Source organism: Passer montanus, unplaced genomic scaffold (assembly GCF_014805655.1).
Source record: "Passer montanus isolate IOZ18808 unplaced genomic scaffold, ASM1480565v1 scaffold11, whole genome shotgun sequence".
NCBI classification, from domain to species: Eukaryota; Metazoa; Chordata; class Aves; order Passeriformes; family Passeridae; genus Passer; species Passer montanus.
The window spans coordinates 19,788,346-19,801,387 of record NW_024357613.1 but is presented as its reverse complement, the minus strand read 5'-3'; positions in this window follow the sequence as shown (position 1 = coordinate 19,801,387).

Here is a 13,042-nt window from a genome sequence, read left to right as displayed (position 1 = left end):
ACTGTGGTAATTGGCAGGAGAAATTAAAAATTAGCATGGAGTTATGATTAAGGAAAATAAAGCTAATAATCAAAACCACTGAAACTAAACATTATTATTTCAAAAATGCCAGTGTATATCTTTTTTAATTGCTTGAAATGGCCTTGACAGAGCTAGCTGAGGTGATCTTCAAATGTGGTTATGCAATAAAAAACACTGTGATAAATTGCTACCAATTTGGGTTGAAAAAAAGCGTAAGAGAAGCTGTTTCTGAACTTAGTTAAATGGCAAGGGAAAATAAAATGAAAGAAATAACTGGTAGGTTGCTTAGACTTTTGTCTCCTGACAAACACCAAGACCCATTTTCAGCCTGTTTCACTGGCTTCATGTAAGTCTGAAAACCAGCAAAGCAGCTGTGTTTCCCTTATTAGGGGAAATTTCTGTCTACAGAACTCAAAGTGGCTCAAAGGGCTAAAGCTACAAAGCAATGATGCCCCTTATGTGAGTTGTCTTGGCCAATGTAAAAGGCTGTTTTTAGGAAAAAATTTGGGTGCTGATCATATTATGAAAATGCAGTGCAGGATGTCTGGAGTTGTTAAATGCATATTTATTTTATAAGTATGTCTTCGTCATGCAATTTAGTTGCCTGCTATAATGAGGACTGCAAATAGGGCAATTATTTTCTCTTAAAAAACAACAAAGCCCAGCAGTGTGAGGCCTGAGTTCTTCAAAACAAAAGGACTTGCAGTAATTTCTTTAATATTTAATTCATGTAGGGAACAACTGCCTGTCTCTCTACTTCAAAATCTTTAATTTACCCTTTTATTCCACTGACATATTTTTAAAACAGAAAATGCCTCTTTATGAACAAAGTGTGCATGGGAAATTTTTCAGAGAGGAAAAATTGTCGTATCATTACCATCACTTTTATGCCCAGCTAGGAAAAATACACTGACATCTTCTTGGCTGCCCTCCTGGAATGGTCTTGTCAGTTTCATTCTCTGCTTGCAGAGGGGAAAACAAAATGAACATAAGCCTACAAGGCAGGGAGCCACAGAGCCATAACCCACTTTGAGCAGAGGAAGCTGGAGGGAAGCCCTGTGCTGGCACTCAGGCCCCTGGCTTGGCACAAAGGCAGGGAGTCTGAGTGCTGGACCTGTCGCTCACTGCCTTGGGGGGCTGCTCGGTCACATTCTCCCTCTGTCAGAATAAAAAGGCACTCACTGGAGTCTTCCGGCTTAGACACTGTCAAACCAGTACTTCATTTCATTTTGCCCTGGACTAAAACTATGGAACTCCCAGTTTCAAGGGGAGTCTCTTTTTTTAACTTGTCTTTTTCTTTTTATTTGTTTCTTTGTTCACCCTTTCTTTGTTTGATTCTAATCTTCAATTGGATTAGGATTATAAAGTTTTGTCTTTTTTTTCTCTTGCTTATATATAGGAGTCCTTAAAACATCCAGAGTTTTGTTATTTGTTTAAATTTATTTTGTTTTTTAAATTTTTTATTTGTGTGGGCATATACATAATGTGAACATATTAAAAGATATGTAGGTGTATAATAAAAATAATATATTTATTTATTTATTTATTTTCATAGAACTTGTTTATTGATGACGGTTATTGTATCCATACACAATGTCATGCAGTATCTATCTACATAGTCCTTATGATGCTTAGCCTGCCACAGTCAGTACAACTTTTGCTAGTGGTTTAACTGAGGGCAAGGCTTAAGAATTTTATGCTACATCTGAAGAAATAATGCTTTAGTTTAATAAATAGAAATAAAGTTTAGGGAGAGGGTAGTTGTTTATATTGAACAGAAACAGAATACACCATACCTTACTTGATACAATTCAAACTATAAGAATATGATGAGAAAATTTTCTCCTGAGCAAATACTGGCAACTCCAAATATTCTGGGTAATTTACAATTTAAGGAGATTTAGATTGGATGTCTTTGTGGAAAGGGTTCTTAAGCATTACAATGGACTGCCTAGGGAGGTGGTAAAGTCATCATCCCAGGCCGTGTTCAAGAAACAACTTGATGTGGCACTTAGTGCCATGGTCTATCTGACGAGGTGGTGATTGGTCAAAGGTGGGACTCAAGGATCTGAGAGGTCTTTTCCCACCTAAATGATTCTGTGATTAAGGATTCATTTCAGTACTGGTATTAATAATTATAACACTGAAAGCAAAGAAGCAGAAGGCACATTTCAAAATGCAAAATGAAATGTTTAAGTCTTGCTAACAGGAAACATTTATTTAGAATCTAGGAAAATGGAAAAGTTTCAGATAAAAGTTTTTGCAGAGTGCAGCAGAATTTCCTCTAAACTCCCAGTGATAAAATTCAGATTGACTGGAGAAGAAAGTTAGATTCAAACTGTGTCATTGTGAAGGCATGCTCATATTTAGCTGTTTACTGTACTAAATATTTATGCTCTGTAGAGAAAAAGGATAGCTGTCATAATTATTTTTAGTGCCATTTTTTGTATTGTTGATTTGAGCTCTTCATGTGGGCAGTTCATTTTGATTAGGAGTAATTTTATTCACATAAATTATATGAGTAATTTCAGCTTATTTTTATCTTGATAAGCTAGAAGTGCTTCCGCATTTTACATGGAGTGTTAACATCTGAGGATACTGTCCCTTTGTATAGCTCAGCAGTGGTTAAGAAATATCTATCATCATCAAAGTAATAGAAATATATTTATTCTTACAAAACCCTGTCACTTTGGAAATGATAAGACTGTTATTTCAACATTTAAGAAAAAAGCTGATTTTTGTGCAACTAGTCTTCAATATTTAATTTGTTCAGAGAAGGTATAAGAGTAGATAGGTTGTAAAGTGTTATCAATAAGGTTTATAGTATAAAAAATAGCCCTTTCATGCAATAAAGTGATGGAAAAATATTTTTCTGCCCACTTTTGTTATATTGTTTATTGCTTAGTGTATTAAGAGACTAAGGTGGGAGTAGGGAAACTAAGTGGACACTAGATGTTGAACATAGTCCCAGCTCTTTGTTTCCAAATTATCTCTTATAGAAATGTTTAGATGGAAGTCTGTGCCTCTTGAGATTATGACATAGTTTGATAGGATCATTATGGAAAATTGTATATTACTTGAAAATAGATAAGTGCTTGCTTGAAATAAGTAGCTAGCAATGCTAGGCAGCAAGTTGAACTCAGTTTGAACTATATGGCTATGTTTAAGTCAAAGAAGGATCATAGTGAAACTCAGAGCTAACAATCTAATAATAGAATAGACTAAGCTGTAGCTTAAATGTTGCTTAAAAATTAATAGCTAGAGGGAACAGCCCATATACTGTAAAAACATTGTTATAACATGGACTACAGAACTGATGGAAACCCTCACTGAAAGCAACCTGAAAGAAGATGACCATGTTATGACCCCTTGGTAGTGAAAGAGCAAACCAAGGAAGACTGAAAAGACTCCAGATCCTAATACTGCTATTGGTCCAGACTGTTGCATGAGGGATGGGGAGTTTAGATTGTAAGAGTATAATTGCCAGGGGATTTCTTTGTTCTGGGTCCCTCTTATGAGACATGTATCTTGAGCTACCAGGTAACATTATTGATCTGTTCCAATAAATCTATCTGGTGGAGGTGAGAACCCACAGTCAAAAATCTCTATATCAATCATAATTATGCATATGAACAACTATGGACATGCTGGGCACACTATGAAAAACCTGATTACCATTTTGTCATATCCCAGTTACATTTGCAGTGAGGTCCAAGAAGATATAGTGTCACGGCTAGAAAAGTACATATGATTTACCATCTGTAGGCATTCGCTTGGAGCAATACTAGTATTTGAAATTTACAGCATTTCTCTAGCAATCTGATTAGATCATGTGAAAGAGTCAAGTAATTTAAAAAAAAATTGATTTTTTATTGGTAGGTGACTCAGGTCCTACATTTCACCACTGGCTGTAGGCATTTAAACCATCTGAGTATGTTGGGCCTCAAGCTACTTTCCAGCCTGCCCTGGATTCTCAGAAGTCCTTGGGACTACTGTTATCTCTGCTGAGCTGAGATAACAGAATCTTCAAATTTTGCAGTGAAATGCACTGCAAAATCTTACTTTTCAATATACATTATACTTTTACTATTTCACAATAACACACTAAAGCAAGAAAAATTAAAGCAAAATTTTGCAGTGAAGCTGTCTTTATTTGTGCATGCTGAATATATATAGCATGATATACAGGTTGTAATAACCAGAAAGAAACAGGTGAATCTAAGTAATTGAGACTTCTTCAAATAGAACAATAAATCATTGCAGTATTTAGTCTTTTTATTTAGTCTTTTGGGTTTTATGAATATTTTGAAAATTTCAGAATTTGACAGGTGGATCCATTATGCAAGACCATAGTGAACCATTTCTTCAGCATTTTTTGTTAAAAAAAAAATCTCTTTTCTTTTTCTCAAATAAGTTGAGGTACTACGAATTCCTGGAGGCAATTTTGCTCAGAGCAGTACTGCATATGAAGAAAAAGTTATCAAGCCAAACAGCAGAAATAGTCTGGCAAGAAATCTTAGAAAGCTTTGTTATTTTCTTAGGAAAATAACTTTTTTACTTTCAGAATTTGACAGGTGGATCCATTATGCAAGACCATAGTGAACCATTTCTTCAGCATTTTTTGTTAAAAAAAAAATCTCTTTTCTTTTTCTCAAATAAGTTGAGGTACTACGAATTCCTGGAGGCAATTTTGCTCAGAGCAGTACTGCATATGAAGAAAAAGTTATCAAGCCAAACAGCAGAAATAAAGTCAGGCAAGAAATCTTAGAAAGCTTTATTATTTTCTTTAGAAAATAATATTTTTGCCTTTCAGAATTAGAAAGTATTCACGAAACCTGTATTTCTCTTATCAAGAAATACTTTATATGCGTATCTATGATCTATAAGGAAAACATTTTCACTGGAAAAAATTCAGAAGGATCTTAATGGAATTCATTCATTGGGAAATCATTTACATTGTCAACATCCAAAAAGTGCTAGAAATACAAATTAATAAGCTGTTTTGCTATTAAATATTGCTAGTAGTATAGGGAAATAGATGAATTGTAACCTGTATAAATCATCAGGCAAGAATGCCCATCTTCATTAACAGTCTGACCAAGGACTAAAAGCAACACAAAAGCAAATTTCAAAGTGACATACCCAGGACAAAAATCTAATTAATTTACTTGTCTTAAAAAAAACCCAAACAAAAACAAAACAAAACAAAACAAACAAACAAAAAAACCCCAAAAACAAAACAAAACAAAAAAAAAAAACAAAACCAAAAAACAGAAACACCACACAGATCGTAACATTTTTACTTCTGTACCATTTTAGAGGATTGCTTTCTTCTTTGAAGAAGTCTCCCAAGAAAGTATTTCCCCTTTCACCTACAGAAGTCCCCTCTTGCTGATTGACATTGCAACATCAGAAAACAAAAGGCAGCTCTTCTAAACACAAGAAGTAGAGCGTAAGGTATCAAGACTTAAATGATAGGAAAAATTGAAAATTGAAAACAGTTGAAAAAAGTTACAGTCCAAATTGTAGTTTAGAAGTTCTGGAAAACTCCATAGGGCTCTCTGAAAAGTATGTGTGTATTTGTAGAACCACTAGATTATCATTTCCCAAACGATGAATGAAATAAGGTATGTAGGAAATTGTTATAAAGATTATTAAAATGTTACATGTTACTTAGTAGTGAACAGTAAAGTTGCTGCATGTATAGCATTTTGTAATATTTTCATAATTACAGAATGGTTAAAGTTAGAGGGAGCCACAGGAGGGGGTCTGGTTTAATCCCCCTGTTCAAGTAGAGCTCTTCGAGGATGGACACTCCACAACCTTCCTGGCCAACCTCTGCCGGTTCTTGGCTACTCTCACAGTGCAAATGTGTCTTCTGATGTTCAGATGTCAGATGTACTGTGTTCTACTTTGTGCCCATTGCCTCTGATCTCATCACTGGGAACCACTGAAAGAGCCTGGAAATCTTTGCATGCTCCCTCCAAGTATTTACACACATTGATGAGATCCTTTCTGGGCCTTTTTATTTCCAGGATGAATAGCCCCAGCTGTCTCAGACGTTCTTTATGGGAGAGATAATTGAGACTCTTAATAATCTTCATGGTCCTTCACAGACTCTCTCCTGTGTCTCTGTTTTACGGAAGATCCAGGCACACAACATTTCAGGTTTGGCCTAATCACTGCTAAGTAAAGGAGAGAGATCATCTCCCTTGGAGTGTTGACAATGTTCTTCCTAATGCAGTCAAGGGTACTGTTACCTGCCTTTGACAAAAAGGGCACATTGGTGGCCCATGTTCATCTTTGTGCCCATGAATGTCCCAAGGTCCTTCCAGCCTTTTCAGCTGCGCAGCCACCAGCATATACTGGTACCAGGGGTTATTCTCCAGGTGCAGGATTTTGCAATTCCTTTTTTGAAGTGCATGATGTTTCCAAGAGCTCAATTCTGTATTTTTTCCCTGGTATATATATTTTATTATACATTGGCACAAAACCAAACCAACCAATCAACCAGCCAATTAAATTTGATCCAGTCTTCTTATTTCAAGTTATTCAAGGAGTTAGTGTATGTAGTTCCTTTTTTATGCAGCACATAGAAAGGATGAAGTGAAATTATGCTTAAAACATATTTTTGAGCCTTTAAAATATAAATTTCCAAAATAGCATTTGTTATTGTTTCAAGATATTCACAGTGAATATCTTAACAGTGGTATATTTAATCATAGAGGTTTTCAGAAAACGACACAGCTACAGTTTAGGTGCTTTAAAATGGATTGTGCATAAAAGTGCCTCTATTGAAACTTCTGTGATTCTTACTGCCACAGAAGAATCTTCAATATATTATACTAAGATCTGGGAAAGCTACCCCAATGATAAGTAAACAATCACACAAAAAAAATTTCTACCATTGAATGCAGTCTAGTTCTTTGTTGCAGAAACAGAAGTTATTTATAGTTATACCTTGTAGGATATTAAGAAATGCAAGATGGTATATTTTATGGAAGTGATGAAGCCATAATCATATCCAGCCTCTTACCAGTACCATACAATTAAATTATTACTGGGGATGATATTGTGTAGTCCAAGTCTTGTGCAAGAATTGTGCTTAAAGGTATATCAAAAGAGAAAAAGAGAAGATGGGTAAAATTTAATTTTCAAAGACTGAGTAGATCAAACATGCTTTACCACTTTACAGGCTAAATAGAAATTCTAAGAAATCATAGCATGAACAAATCTGGATCAGATATTTAAAAAAAAAGTCTTCAAAACTTTGCTATGACATAAATGACATACCATATATTTAAGCAGTGTTAGTCAAGAAGATTTATTTCTTTAATACAGCTGATGTAAATGTAAACTTTTCAAACTTAAGTAAAATATTTTGACTTCTCTTAAAAACATGGTGGCTGATAGCAATTTACTTCTGCTACTAGAGGACAGTTACCTGTCAAAGAACACACTTCCTGTAATAAAGGTTTGTAATTTTTTAATATGCTTCATTCTTCTTTAAGCTACTTTTAGCATTGGAATAAATTATTCATTTTTGAAAGATCTACTTATGTTCAAAAACACACAGTTAAAAGACAATTACTCTTAAAGTGGTGACATATTTTTCAATTTTTTAGGTCTTCCTTCTGAAAACAGGTATCTTTTGCCTTTAAAAGTCTGTGCAGGTTTTCAGTAAACATCCACCCATTATTTACTATGGTGAGAACACAGCGAATAAAAAATAATACAGACAAAATTTCACTGGTGTACACCACCTACTATCCAGCAAACTGAAAACTTGTTGAGCTGAAAACCCTTTGAACTCACTCCAATCTTTAGGCATTAGCGGTTTAACCCACTCTTAAATCAGCAATTTTGTGACTCAGAAACAAACAAACACGAATTCTTAACCTTAATACTTGGCAGACCTGAGTTGCAATTTATTATTTTGAAGGTATATATATACAAATTTAAGGTAAGAAAGAAAAAAAAAGGAAAACTACACAGAATTTATAGCTTATGGAATAAGAGTACTGCAAAGAATAGAAGTAACTCTTTTGTTTATTTGTGTCAAAGTCTACAAGTGGGAATTTGGAATAATTTCTAAAGATATGGTGGAAACAGAAGAGGGGCAAGGCAGGTACTCTGTCAAGCTGAACTTGGGAACAAGGAAAATGGAGCTTGCAGTGAACAGAAAGAAGGCATGGTTTGGAGATTCATAAACAGCACAAAAATTATACATATCCGAGAGTGTGGTCAGCCATCCCTGGGTTCCAGTCGTTCGACCCAGCTGCAGCCATAGATTTTTTGCCTGTATAAGAGTCATGAAATACTCACATCAGAAGACGACAAAGATGAACACCTCAAAATCTGGTACTAAATTCTTGTCCCCAGCTTTCCATCAAAATAGCAAATGATAAATATAAGGGTGAAAAAATGTTTTGAGAACTGAATTATGTTAATGGAAAGCTGACATAAGTAAATATATTCCAGCATAAGTCAATCCCAATGAAATAACCTTGACTTCTTAAGATGTTTGATCATTTTTCTCTTCCATGAAGCTGAGGGCTTTTCCTTCTCTCAGACGCTACCATAAATACCTTTGAAGTTTTGAATTTTCTTCATATTTTCAGTGGATTTTGGGGGTTTTTCTCCTGGATTTCTGTTTAGCAGAAGAAAATAAATACTATGCTTCGTAAGTACAAAATGATGTTTTCATTTACTTGGTCTTCCAGTTAGATGCTTTAGATGCCTAATCATTTTACTACATCTGTAAAGATAAATTACATGTTTAGAAATCAGGCTGCAGATGTGTTTATGTGAATGTTGCATCATTTTTTTTTTTAAGACTCTCAGTCACTGAGGTAAAGTGAAGCGGAAAAATTCTGCAATGCACTAGATATGCCTCTATGAGAACTTATAGAAAAATGTTATAAAGTCCTATCTACTGTAGTTAGAAAATGAAACAATAATGAAAGTCAGCATTCGGTTTTCTGCATACAGCATATGATTCAACACAATATTCTAAAATCTAAGCAAATTTTTTTAGAAAATGATACAAAAATAACATTCTCTGAACTGGTAAGGAGAACAAATTACTCCCTTAATAAATGGAAAATTCATTCTCTTATGGTTTTATCTGTAAACATATATTTTAAATTTTTCAAAAAGCTGTTTTTAATACAGAGGTTGTATTCTACATTTCAGTCGTATGGGATATGTAAACATATTTCCAGATACACATTTCCAGAAACCACATTTCCAGATCCAAAATTGAGACAAAGAGTAGAGAAGAAAACTGTTTCAATTTGCAAACAATCTGTTACTGCTTACAAAGTAGTTAGACTGGGGTCGCCAGTGCCTTTTTGGTTCACACAAAATATGCAAAATACTAAATACTCAGTTTAACTGCCTTTCCTTCAAAATTTAGAAATACAGCTATTTCATTTCACAGAAGGATAAAATTTGAGAAAATAAAGCCATGAGATGCTCCCAGAGTTAAGAGTGTCAAATAATCCTGTTTGAAAATTACCAACATTATTTTTAGGAAAGAAAATCTTAAAATGGAGAGAAAAAGTGAGAAATTAATAAAAAATGTGATGTGATGAATCCTGATTTAAAAACAAAGCAGGAAATTGGTCTATTCTGCTATGAAAATTTACACAAGAAACATTGAAGAGTTTTGTATCTAATTCCTAAGAGGAGAAGTCATAGACTAACACGTAGAGTGTTTTTTCCATCAGATCTTTTTCCCCTCAGTTTTTCTGTAAAGCCTAAAAACTTTAAACTTTTTTGGGTTGACTTATCATTGTCCATGACGGTTTAGATAAAGCCTTGTTGGAATGACTATGCAACAGAATAGATATATATTTGGAGACCTGTGATTTTCAGTTCAAATTTTCAAAATTAGTGACTGTTCTTCCTGCACAGCAATTTTGTTTCTTGGTGACACTCTTGTTTTTATATAATTTTACATAACAGCTGTTATACACCACTCTCTGCCAAAATGCACATAGGCACACACTTGGATGTAAAATCAAGTCAGCCACCATTAAGGTTAGGAAACACCAACAGATAAACCACAAGCATATATATTTTCTTATCATGTTATAAATTGTTATAATTTTTATAGCCATGTACTTCACCAATTAATATAAAAATCTGTAATGACTGCACATATCATTACAGGATTTTCACACTTTGAAATCCAGAGCTTTAAAATATATAAAGATGTTTCTGTATGTCTTAAAAATGCCCCAAAAAAGCATTTCGTAAGTAACATTTTTTCTGAGAAAATTCAATTAAAGTGCACAAAATAACAGGGAAATGCAATTAGAAATACTTTTCATATTATAAAATACTGAAAGTGATTTGAAAGACTTGAATTCCAGAAAGGTTTTGGTTTTTACTGTAGAAATATATCAGTTTGAAAAATTACATTGCTGTCTTGTGTTCCCATTGCTTGAGCTATGCTCTTTTTTTCTAAGACAGAAGGATAAAATAGATAAAAAATAGGTTTTCACCAGTTTTGATTTTATTTTGTGTTTTGGAATATAAGAGATATATTTTTACCTTCCCAGAGAGTATTTTATTTTTATGGATGCATCTGAGATATATGCTTAAAGTAATCAAATCTGCTTAAGTATGGATATTAAAAATGGATTTAATTCTTCCAGCTAGTGAACGCATGTCAGGCTTGCATAAACGTCTCATTCCACAGGCCTGTGAGTGGGAAGTTAACTTTCAGCAATGCGTCTGAGATCAAGCTTGATGAGCAAAGCCATCACTTGTTTACAAACAGTTTCACATGTGGAATATCCATTGATTGATTCGTCTTATTTCTTCTTTTTAGGTACTCTGTATTTTCAATCAGTCACTACAGAGTGTGAACAATTTTATCATGAAGGTAGGACAGTACAACATCGAGCACTTGAGGTCTCTACAGCAATATTAATTATAAGTATAGTACACAACAATTTAATTTTAAAAAATTCTGAAGACAAGAAAAAACATTCTAGATACTTATAGTGTATAATATCCTTTGAGGAAAAAGAACATGGCTTATTTTAAAAGTTAGATGTATTTTTGTTCTGGTTCAAGTGTACTGTTCTAGAATAAACAAAGCCTGCTGAAGAAACAGTACTCCAAATTTTATTCAAAGGGCTTCCTTTTATGATTTCTTATCAAATAAAGGATTATGATAACAGTTGTCATTAATGGGGTTTATTTGGTTTGGGATTGACAGGACTTTTTCATCCTGAAGTCCTTCAGGACTTTGTGATTCACACTATGCTTTTTATGACACAAATGGCCAAAGGCTACGCTTAGGACATTAGTATTTACTAGGATATAATAAGATGGCTAAAACTGCTACTAGCATTTTTATTACTACCATCTACAGTTCTAACAGTCCTAATACAAAATTGCTGTACTTCATAGCCCAGAAAATGTGACTTTTTTCTTTGCAAGGGAAATCCTGTTGGATGCCTGAGGGAAGGATGGGAGTGTGCTTAAAATATTATGAAAGTAAGACCACATGGACTCCAGATGGAAAAAAGAAGAAATCATGACCACAGCCAGGCCACTTCTCCTTTGGATTGATGCCCAGGGTGGCTGAGGACTCTACCTACCCCACCCTCAACAACCTCCCAGGCTGGACCTCACAAGAAACAGCTCAAGATTCAGGGACCATGGCAGGCTGAGGCACTTGCTTGGGAAAGGGATGGGAACCAGCACCAGCATGTAGGTGCTTTTGTACAAAAATGCAAATGATAAAGTTTATAAAGCTGATCTATTTCAATATTTAATTTGGACTATTCAACTATTAAAATATTAATTGGGCTAGCCATAATACCTTAGCTCCCTGTGTTTGGCACATTCGTTTTTTGAAGATTTTAATTCTTACAGTGGTGTTCCTGGAGCTGCAGGTAAAGCAGCGAGGGAGAAATCACTGACACCAGCAAAATGTTGTAGCAAGCTGAAACCTGCTCAGGCCATGGCACATTCTGAGAACCTGCAGGACCAATGCAGAGCTTTCTACCTTTTACTAAAACAAGAATTAAAACTGTTGAACTAAAGAAAAAACAAATTATAACCCCCACCCCCCACTCCCCTGAAGAGTTTATTATCTAAGAAAAAGAAAAGAAGAAATGACAGACAGATAAACAGACAGATGGGAGACAAACAGGGAAATGGTCAAACTATCTCATTCAGCAGGGTAGTAAGTAGTCCCAGTGCACTATCTGTCTATCTGTTGCCTACTCAGTTTTTGCTTTGTTTTGGATTGTCTTGTTCTCTACATGGAGTGGGATATGGGTGATACAGACATGTATTTTGAGATGAGATATGACAAATAACCTAGAACAAGTCCTGGTTTAGTCCCAGGGGCTGTAGGGGACAAAGCAATAGCATGTTTCTTTGAAAATTTAACAGGAGGATTGGGGGCACAAAGTGACATGTTAAAGGTCAACGTGTTTAAGCAGTATAAGTTTATGAGGGGAAGATAAGTGTTGAAGGACCTTGAGAGAGGAGAGAAGCTATTTGTTGAATGTGACAGAAAATGGTGAGTCAGAATGAATTGAGGAAGGTGATATTATCAAAACAAGTGCTAAGTTTACAACAGAAGTCTAATTAAATAACAACAGGTAACTTGCATATTTCAAGGGATGGACTAAAGGACACAACAAAATCTGATCCTAATGATGCCCATTTATGTTAGTTTTGTCAAAAATCATATACTATAGAGACTGCTTTTCTACCTACTGTCACAGAGAAACAAAGACCAGAGATGTTTACATTACATATTTACATCACATTACATTACATATATACATACATACATACATATATATATAAAATCTAGATAGAAAAATTGATGTAGAGGTTCAAATGAAATAATTAGCTAGAATCTGGCTGACAGTACTTATATTTCCCAGAAATTAGGAGAAAAAAAGAGAAACATGCTAGAGAAATCTCTTGGTATCTCTTGTTTAAGGAAGGTGTACAATTGTGTTTATTGTTAAAGCTAGGTCAC